The 8,441-nt window shown below is 35.9% G+C and overlaps 1 protein-coding gene across 1 annotated transcript in view; it reads left to right on the top strand.

The window, feature by feature from the left end:
- Window positions 1-616: 616 nt before the first annotated feature.
- Window positions 617-8,441, top strand: part of LOC135845029 (putative fatty acyl-CoA reductase CG5065) — a 39,413-nt gene continuing 31,588 nt past the window's right edge. The window contains exon 1 of the mRNA XM_065363471.1: window positions 617-978. The gene's annotated coding sequence lies outside the window, so the exon portion shown is untranslated. The remainder of the gene's footprint in view (window positions 979-8,441) is intronic.

Raw genomic sequence — 8,441 nt, 5'->3', positions numbered from 1 at the left:
GTAGGTAGGTTCTTTTTTTTGTGAAGTAGCAATTGGGGTGAAAATTAACATATTTGTGCAATACATTTGTCGAAAATGAGACAACCCATTCCAGCTATAAATTTTCAATTTTTATTAGAAAAGGTTCAATTCCGCTAAATCAACCAATTTTTACCGAAAATTTTTCAAATTATTTGTACTCAAAATTTCGCTAAAAACTGCAAAAAACCAATTTTTGGTTCACAAAAATTTCGTATAGTAGGTACATTTTTACTGTAAAAATCCAACTTGGTTCAAACCAAATCCACCCGTTCAGAAGTTAGTTCCTTCGTTCTGATTCTTTGCAACATATAATTATGAATTTTTATTTATCCAGCTCGATGAAATCAAGAGCAATTTAATTCCATTGGGAAAACACCAAAACCACATTTTTTTTTTTGGTCATCGCCTATAAATTATCCAATAAATATATACCTAGGCACTGGAGGTGAATCATTCAAATGTATGGATAGACAGGTGGGTGGGTTAGATTGGTCAGCTCACATACCACATTACACCAGCAGCAATAATACAAGCAAGTATCAGGTAATTCCAAACCATCACATACCCGTTCGGACCAGTTCAAAGTCCAGTGTTACCAGATACCGCTGCACTCGATCCTGTCGCACTTCGCAGTCACTTACAGTATATTGTGTAGTACGAGTACCATCGTCGCCTCCATCGCCTTACCAGTTCATTAATAAAAGTTACTCGCTTCAATTTGTGTCCCATATCGAGAGCGTCTGGACGTGTCGCGAACCCAACCGACTATTAACCCGTCGTCGTCGTTCCAGTGTTCGCGAGTTTTACTCGTACATTCGAATTTATCGCGATTCGCGATCGTATAGTACATGGTGCATGTGCATGTGTGTGGTTAATGGTTATCTAGTGAACTATAGTGAACAGTTCGGTGGCCGGATAGAAATTTGCGCGCGAAAATAAAACCAGCATCAAATCAAGGTAGGTTTAGTCAACTTCGTTTTATATTTTTTTCACTCAAAAGTGCACGTGAATATTTGTTCATTTTTCAAGTACGAGATACCTTTGAGAAAAGTGACGAAAATTGGCATTTTTTCGAATGATTTCGTCGAAGCTTGAAAAAAATGAGGATTTTTAGACTCACCTACTGGGTTTCCAAAAATTTTAAATATAGAATGAAAAATCTTCCAAGTTTTCTTGGTAATCAATAGGTAGATATTATTTATTTGGTGATTCAAAAAATTTCAAGTTCGATTCCCCTCTCCTCCCTCCCCTGTTCTTGAATTTCTTCTGAGTTCTAGGTCAATATTGAGTGAAAAATTAATCCATCATTCCGAAATTTTTCATCATTTTTTATTTTACCAAAAAAAAAACAAATTTTCCAGTTTTCAAGTAAAAAAAATTTTCTCGAGGATATTCCAGATTTTTTCCCCAATCGAAACCGAGCTCATGTCTTTGATTTTTCAATGATAAAAAAATCCAGAGATGAAATTCTCGATTCGAGAGACTTTGAAGAAATATAGTAGGTACCTAAAATGAAAAGCTTCAGCCTTCTGTCCAGTGATCGAAAATTCAGAACCAATCGACGACAATAAAAACTGGCCAAATTTCACCTCAAATCATCATCATTTGACACTTTTCCTTATCACAAACCTCTCGCACTCGAAGTCTGAAATTCTAAGTACAAGTAAACAAAACTCTCGGCAACTGTTTGAGGTGCTACTCGTACTCATCATCGCGACACATCCATTTGTCTTGGCGAATTGGGCTGGAAACGAAATAAAAAATTAACGAACCGGCGAAAATTTTCTCTTTTTAATTATACTCGATGATGACTCGTACGTATTTATACTAGAACTTGAGCGATCTCATTTTCCATGCGACCAGCAGCGGCGCCGACACAACAACGAGGCCTCTACCTGGCTGAGCGTATTTTTTGCAATGACAGAAACGCACATTTTCACCGTTTGATTAGCGCCAGGCACATCCACTGAACCGGTTCAGTGGATAAAATTTATCACCAAATCGACCTCTTTAGCAGGAACTTTACAACTAGGTCGATAAAACCTTTTTCCCGCGCATACGAGTACTCGTATCAGTAAAAACGACGACCATTTTGAAAATCGCTCGCGAGAATTGTATCGCACGCACAATTTATACGAAGCCAGAATCGTCGTAGTTGGCGAGATTATCACGAGAGTACATACGATTGCTGTACGTACGGTTATGTAATATGTAATTTTACGCACGATTCGAATCTATATAATTATTAGACTATTGATTGGGTTATTTGTATTCTCCAGAACTTGAGAAATGAACTATTCTGTCAATCAAGTGCTCACTCTTCAGACTAAAGGTTCAGCTGTAGCCCTCACAAGTTGGCCTTGAATTTTCACTCTTAAAAGGCAACTCACTAGAACTGACACACTCTGATTTGTACACGAGACGAGCTAAATTGAAAAAAAAATGCCCTAAAACCACCAAAAATCAAATTTCAACTGCCAAGGCTTCGTTCAAAAATTTTCAGAAATTATGAAAATTTCAAAAAATTGTGATCATTTAGAATTTTTAACTCAAAAAAAAGGAACCAGTCATTTTCAACATTCCAACCCAAAAACGACCAGTTCTAGATCATTCTGGAGCCTCCAGTGAGTTTTCAAATTTTTTTTTAGGAATTTTAAATTGCTCTCGAAGGGTCAAAAGTGAACTTTAGCACCTGTTTTTGGCTGGTTCTATTTTCAGGGACCACTGGACGGGCCATAAGGAGACCACGATTTTTGACAATCTCACGCGAAAAATTTGATTTTCCAAAAAATGCTTCTCACAAGGGAATCTCACACTCCGATTTGAACGGGACCGCGATTTTTGGGAAGAGCATCGTCTAAAACCCGTCCCAATTCACCATTTCCAGCCATTCTGGAGCCTCCAGCGCGATTTTTCAATTTCTCCAGAATTTTGAATTTGCTCCAGAAGGCGTGTATATGAAGTTGGGCAGCTAAAAATCGAGTTGTATATTACACTCGACCTGCTTAACGAGTTTATCCACATTTGAGCCGATTTTGAGAGTGACACCTCAAGAGTGGTTTTTTTGAGATGTCACTCTCGCTCCAAAACGGTTGGAAATGGTAGAATTTGCACTCCGGGGGTTAGTTCTTGAAGAAATACAGCGATTCGCGCAAAATTCAAAAATTTCCTCACAAACGGTCATCTTTTGATTTTTTGGATTTTTTAATTTTTAAAAAAAGCTGGTCAAAAACCACTTTTGAGGTGTCACTCACAAAATCGGCTCAAATGTAGCTAAACTCTCGTTAAACAGGTCGAGTATAACACACAACTCGATTTTTAGCTGTCCTACTGCATATTCACGCCTTCTGGAGCAAATTCAAAATTCTGGAGAAATCGAAAAATCGCGCTGGAGGCTCCAGAATGGCTGGAAATTGTGAAATTTCGATTTGGGTAATTAATATTAGTTTTGGGACTTATTTTGATCATTTTTACTGATCAAGTACGTACTTTTGAAAAGAAAAGCATAAATCGCCAAAAACAGTCAATTTTGAACTTTCAAAAATTCGCCAAAAATCGGAAAATGAACTTGGGCAGCTGAAAATTTGGTTTTGGGGGTTTTAGACTATGTTCTTTGCAAAACTCGCGGTCCCGTTCAAATCGGAGGCGGACACCTCAAGAGGTTCCCTTGTTAGAGTAAATTTTACGTATATTTACATTCGTGAAAAATTTTTTGCAATTTTTTTCAACCTCTACCTTGCGAAGTTATTGGTTTTTATTTTTTTTAAATCCTTGAAAATGCTAACCTAATACAAATTTGGAATCGAGTCGTGCTGGGAACCCCCTTCCCCCTCCCCATGTCAAGTTTCCAAAAAAATTGAAATTTTTACCTTTTTATGTACATTTTTAATGCTTGGAGTTGGCCTATTTTCATCCGAAAAATACCATCGAATGTGCTTAGTTTTACTCCCCCCCCCATATCTCCCTCATTCCACCGCCTTCTAGATGATGGAATAAATGCTGAACTTGACACTCATTCAAAAAATAAGTCAATGAAATTTAATACAATCCTTGGACTTGGTCCATTTTCTGAAAGAAGCTCAATTTTATAGTTTTTACGATCCCTCCTCTAACCCCCCCCCCAAACCGGATGGCGAAAAAGTGGAATTTGAGCTGCCTAATTTTGTAAAAATAATAATTCCAATCTGACACAGAGATTGAAAATTGAAAAAAAAATTATCAACTTTGATTTTATTATTATCATTTTTTTTCCAATTTGGGGGGGAGGGGTCTTGATATAAGGGAACGGACATTCTTAAGAGCCCAAGCGAGGTTTTCGAAAATGGGATTATTTTGAAGAATTTTGACAACAGAGATTCAATTTTTCAAAATATGTATTTATACCAGAAAGAAGGATCTTAAAAGTAATTTCAAAGAGACATTTTCAAAAAGGAAAAAAAGCCAATGAAAACTTTCCTCCATCACCCCTTCAAAAAAAATAATAAATAAAAATAAGTACATATCGTGTTTGCAAAATCACTAAAACAGATACTTATTTGAAAAATACTGAGAAAAAAAACACCAAAACAACGAAAATAATCAAATCATTACCACTATTTCGCGTTTTTACTCAATTTTTGATATTTCAACACTAACTTGAAAAATGGAAAATAAAGATTTCTTTATCACTCAATTATGACTTGATACATAAATGAAAATTTGAAAATCCATAAAAAAGAGTGACTTTTGGACAAAATGTGCCACTTTTTCCGGGCCTTTTTGAAAAAAAAAGGCCATCAGGCGAAAATAAGTTATTTTCCTGACCATAAGGATCAGAAAGGACCAGTCGTATACCCTGATTTTTTTTCTTTGGATTTTTTACAATTTAGCAACCTTTACATAAGAGAAATAGCATAGTTTAGAGAACCGAGGGAAGTTTTTTTCCTGATTGGGGAAGGGGGGATTATTCAGGCAGGTTTTGACCAGAAATGAAAAACTTTCAGACACTTCTTAGAGACTTCAATTTTTTTTTAGCAACTTCTACATTTATTTATGAGATTTTATTTCTGCAAGGGGGAGGGGGGCCAAAGGACTCCATACAAGGAAACCAAAATTTTCTATGGAACGAGCAAAGTTCTTTTTTTTTTTGAAAAAAAGTTTACCTATTCAGAAGAATTCTGATAGAGAAAAACGATATTTTCAAAAATATTACAACTTCGATTTTTAAAATTTTTCTTCAGTTTTTACAACATTGAGAGGCCTTATTACAAAAGGAACAACGTAGCTTTAGGTATCATTCAGAATTTCCAGAAGTTGAGAAGGTTGAGAACCTTCGAGATGTCATTTGCTTTGGCTTTTGTAAGCAATGTTGAATGTTCAAGTGGTTCTTAAAATATTGTATTTTTAGATTTGAATTTTTAAAAATCTCGAATTCAATTTTATATTGCGGCCAAAATAATTCTCCAATTGAAAAATAGTTCGAATGAAAAAGTATCAGAATTTTTTGAGCATTCTAAAAATGTTCCAGTTTTTGTCTTACGGTTAGTTCTAATAGGTTCCGAGATGAAATGAATGGAACTTGAAAATGACGACATTGTAGAACTATTTGCACACTTGAAACTAAAATTGCTCTTTTTTTCGAGGGTAGGTAACTGAATTCTAGGGACATTTTGGAACCCATACTCAACCTAACACATTTTTATTTAAAACCTCCAAGAAATTTTTAATCGCCTCCATCAGGAATTTCAAACAGCTGTAGAAAGAAAAACGATGAACTAGAATCACCCATTTCTTTGACCACAGCATTTTACACGATCCCATAAAACAAATTGATGGAACAAAAAATTCGATTAAAATAATATGCACTAAATTTATCTAAAGTACGACGAGTTTTCTCTGCCTGCTCGGTCTGCTCCTTCGATGTGTTAGACCACAGACGCACATTTTAAAAGTATTTTGTAATGAATAAGAATGTTTTTGGCTGAACGGGTCATCCACTTTGAATTACACGTACGTAGAGGTCTAGGACTCTGTCTAAGGTATTCATTTGCTGGTAGTTTCATAGCGTTTATTATAGTAGAATGTGCAAGAGTTTGCATAATTTAATTTTAGGTTTTATGCATAAACGCACGTTATACGTTACTGAACGTCCTCGCGTCGATGACCTATTTAATGAAATAGGTAATCCAGCCACTATGAAAGAAATACGAGAACACGAGTAATTGAGGATTAATATACTCGTACCTACCAAATACCATTATATGTAGGTACGTACATTGATACACCAACCTATACACAGACAAGAACATTGAGCATATAAAATCTGAACTTGCGACGAACTATACGTTCATATACAATATGGCAACATGGGGGGGGGGGACTAAATTTGCACCCGAAAAATGTGTGGACAGAAAATCGTAAAATTGCGTTAACTTAAACAAAAAATTCCTACGTTTCTGGATTTCTTATTTATTCGTATGGAAATGAAAGAAAATAATTCGATCTCGAAAGTAATTTTTTATGGTATATGAAGCTGCTAATTGCAAAATAGAGGCTACTTCAAAATTCAGCCTATCAAAAATCCTTGAAATTAAGGCATTCGAGTAGATACACCACTTTGCAAAATTAATTCAATTTTTTTAGAAATTGAAGATACAGAATAGACGTAAGAATACTTCGTGCGTCTTAATTTTGACCTTCCAATCAATAAGTAACCGTTTGGAATCATTTTGGAGGCTTGAAAAGGGTTCTTGAAGAAATTTATTAGCACCTGAAAACTTGGGTCATCAATTTTTGGGGTCGATTCAATCGGTTTGAGCATAATTATGTAGAATAATTTTTGTAAAATCTGCTGGAGGCTCTAAAATGATTCAAAATTGCTATCAATCAATTTATAAGGTCAAAAACTGGTCGGAAACTAAATCCAAATTTTGGAAAGATCATGTTCTGATAGCCTTATAAGCAAAATTTCAGCAGCCCAAATTGATGTTTGGACTTGTGGCGAATTTTTGAAAATACATAATTGCCCCTTTTTTGTTATTTATGATTTTCCAAAAAAATTGAATTTCATCAACATGAGTGATGGAAATTGGTCCTGAAACTAATATCGACTCCCTCGAACCAAATTCCAACATTTTCGGTCATTTTGGAAACTTCAGCACAATGCTTGATTTCTCCAGAAACCATGGAAATCAATTTTAGGACAGCTAAAAATCGAGTTGTGACTTATTCTCACCTGTTTGAAGAGTTTACACTCTCTTGAAATGATTTCCAGGCACACATTCGAGGGTGTTTTTTGACCAACAGTCTCCAGTACATAATTATTATTAAAATTATTCAGGTCAAAAAACACACTTCCGGCGTCTTCCTGGAAATCGGATCAAACGCAGATAACTCGTTAAATAGGTCCGGAATGAGCCACAACTCCATTTTCAGCTGCCCAAGTAAATTTTCTCGACTTCTGGAGAAATCAAAAATCACTCTGGAAGCTCCAAAGTCATGCACGATATCATCTACTATGCCCCAGGCTTCATTGTGCTTTACTCCGAATTCAGTAGGTGTGTTGTTGATTTCATTCTCTACCTGTTTGGCATATTTATGCCACCCATGGTGAGTATAATCGAATTCATCTGCATTTTGATTGATTTCAACTCTCAACCTGTCACCAATAATCCTCATTGTTCTTTCCACTAAGCTGGATTGTGGATTGTATTTAGTAGTGTGGCCAACTTTAACGCCAGATGATTGCAGTAAATGATTTCAAGCGTCGGTTGCTGATGAACTGGGTACCATTATCAGTAATGACTTTGCGGACTTTTTGCCCCAGTTTTTCAATCTCTTCAAGTACATTATCAGCTTCATTACTTTGGCGACTTCTTCCTTTGTTGCAACTACCAATGGTCTCATCCAAACTTTGGCAGTGCCCATACAACAATGACCATGCCATTTCGATGTGAATGTCAACCCATCCACATCCGTCACTTTTGGATGCCACATGTCGATGTGAATTTCGACTCTGTGTTGAGCCAATTGTCGACATAAATGCTGATCAACATTGGTCGACAATTACATCAACAATTGGCTCAACACAGAGTCGAAATTCACATCAACATGTGGCATCCAAAAGTGATGGATGTGGATGGATCGACATTGACATCAAAATTTACATCGACATCCAGCTATGCAAAATGTAAAAGTTTTGTTTCAAAATTGAAAATTTTTTTCCAATAATGATTTTCTCTTACACTCTTAGATGGCCATTGCTGGAGCCAAAAGCAGCATCGATGCGGAGGCCACCTCCAAGAAGTACAGACAGAACGTCCAAACAATTCAGTAGTTGAACATTAAACTCTTTATATTGAAAGGTGCAATAACTTATCTAAGAGTACTAAACTAATACATTTTCATGTCGACAACATGTGGAAGTTAATGTTGATGTGAAA

Source organism: Planococcus citri, chromosome 4, assembly GCF_950023065.1.
Source record: "Planococcus citri chromosome 4, ihPlaCitr1.1, whole genome shotgun sequence".
Taxonomy (NCBI): domain Eukaryota; kingdom Metazoa; phylum Arthropoda; class Insecta; order Hemiptera; family Pseudococcidae; genus Planococcus; species Planococcus citri.
This window is presented reverse-complemented; position numbering and strand designations above follow the sequence as displayed.